General features: G+C 44.9%; 1 protein-coding gene across 1 annotated transcript in view; it reads right to left on the bottom strand.

Moving 5' to 3' along the window:
- DHX33 (DEAH (Asp-Glu-Ala-His) box polypeptide 33) overlaps positions 1-324 on the bottom strand; it is a 10,445-nt gene extending 10,121 nt beyond the window's left edge. Inside the window, 1 exon segment of the mRNA XM_009319286.1 lies at positions 166-324. The gene's annotated coding sequence lies outside the window, so the exon portion shown is untranslated.
- Positions 325-2,043: the final 1,719 nt, after the last annotated feature.

The following is a 2,043-nucleotide window of genomic DNA, read 5'->3' as shown; positions in this document are numbered from 1 at the left end:
CCAGAAGCAGGTAAAAAGCCATTTTTTTCCACTCAGGCATATTATTAAATGAAGACTACCTAGTCCTCAGTGGCTGTTTCTTATCTTGCCCATTAAGCCCTGATACAGTCCCATTGGCACTGCAGCACTAAACCAACTCTCTAAAGACTTTGTAAAGCAACCTACCAGTTTGCCCAGCTCTGTCTTCTTCTCATCCGAGACTCTGGTAGCTAAGGATATAGCTGCTACTCTGCGAGGCTGGGTCACAGCAATGATGCCTTGGCGGCCAATTCCTGCTTCGTAGAGGTACTGAGGGATCTGAGTGGTCTTCCCTGAGCCCGTTTCTCCTAAGGAACATCAAGGGAATAGTTTTCCCCTTCTATAACATTTTCAAATGAAAGGTCCCAACTCTTTTTTTTTACGTTAACTTTTAACCATATTTCAGGATGGGGAGGCTGAAGACAGGAAGAGGTTGGACAGCTTGCCCGAAGTCACACCGTAAAGCAGCGGCAGGCCAGGGACAGAACCCAACGCCTTGCTGTAGTTGCTAGACCACTCCTCTACAAAAATCCTTTCACCCAGGTTCTCTCCAGCCACACTCTGGTTTAGAAACATTCCAGCCTGTCCGGATATGAAGTGTTTGTTGTGTAACACAGCCAACATAAGATAATCACGCAGAGCTAATAGACACTGAGTTGGTTTTATGCATATATTTACACTACACACTAGGAAGTTTCAAAGTAAAGCTGTAAGGAAATCAAAGCAAAGCTTTTGTCACAACAGCAAGTAGCAAGTTATGGTTTGAGGCTCTCTTAGAGGAGCACTCAGGGCACCAACAAGCCAGCAAGTCTTCCTCTAAGCCTTCCTGAAATCAGAGACATCACCTTCAGGCTCAGGTGAATGTCTTCTCCACCCATACAGCACTAGCACACAACATAACAAACACTGTCCCATTTCCCCCCAGGTGCATTTCCAACACAAATTCTGTGTAGACTCCTCTACCAAAGACAGCAACCGGCAAAAGCATACAGACAGCTACCATCAGTACTTACCGCAGCATCGACAACAAAAAGCGTAACTTACTGGGCGCCGTAGAAAGCAGCACAAATCGCAGTGCTTAGAGGCACTACGAGTAAAACCGTCTTGAAGTGCAATGTACAGGGAAGAGCAGAGAACGTTTTCAACATCACCGTCACTTTCCCGCACATTTTATTACAGCTTAAAACACATCTGTACCTCAAATCAGATCCCCTTCAGCTTCCTACTGACCCAGTACAAGCATCGCTCTACATGAAAGCGCGCGAGGCTCTGGAAAACAGAGCCCTGTACTCTCAAGCCTTGCAAGACAGCAACGGCACAGAGCACACTGGGGGAGCGAGCGAGAACTGACCAGAGGAGGAAGAAGCATGAGAAATTCAGAAAGATGACCACCAAGCAGAGAAGAAGCAGAAAGCCAAATTGTAAGCACTGCAGCTGCAGGCTGGAAATAGCATGAGTGAGCTTTTTTGCTCACTCCGCAGCTGCAAAATTTTAAGTGGCGTATAATAGTGTATATTTAGCAAGCAATAATGACAATCTCAGGATTACATACACAGGAAAGGAGATAAATGCAGTCACGTCTATCAGTTACCATGACTTGATTTTTTTTTTTTTTAAGGGTTCGCATATAGGAGTAAAATACAAAGCATTTTTCATTTAATTCTAATAAATGCTGAGTCTTTAGACTTCCAGCTGGGAACCTGTAGGTCTTCAGCTCCTGAAAGTCAGACAAAAAGCTTATTAGTTTGGACTCAAAGGAGGCATAATAGAATTAGTGAATGCCCCTGAAAACGTGGCAGAGGAGACGCTTTTTCCAAAGAGCAGGGTTTTCCCGTTTGGCTTTAGTTTGACTGAACTCCAGGCAGATGGCGAAACAGAAAGGAGAGGGAAATGCTTTTGCCTTCTCCGTAAAAATTAAGTCACCAGCTGCCCTAACCAGTCAAAACACCAGAATAAAAACACGACTAATTTACCGCATTTCACATTTACACCCAAACCATTTCCGCGCAACTCCTCGCAGGCTGC

The sequence above is a fragment of the Pygoscelis adeliae genome, unplaced genomic scaffold, assembly GCF_000699105.1.
Source record: "Pygoscelis adeliae isolate BGI_AS28 unplaced genomic scaffold, ASM69910v1 Scaffold282, whole genome shotgun sequence".
Taxonomy (NCBI): Eukaryota; Metazoa; Chordata; class Aves; order Sphenisciformes; family Spheniscidae; genus Pygoscelis; species Pygoscelis adeliae.
The sequence above is the reverse complement of the archived record's forward strand: the minus strand, read 5'-3'. Positions and strand labels throughout refer to the sequence as shown.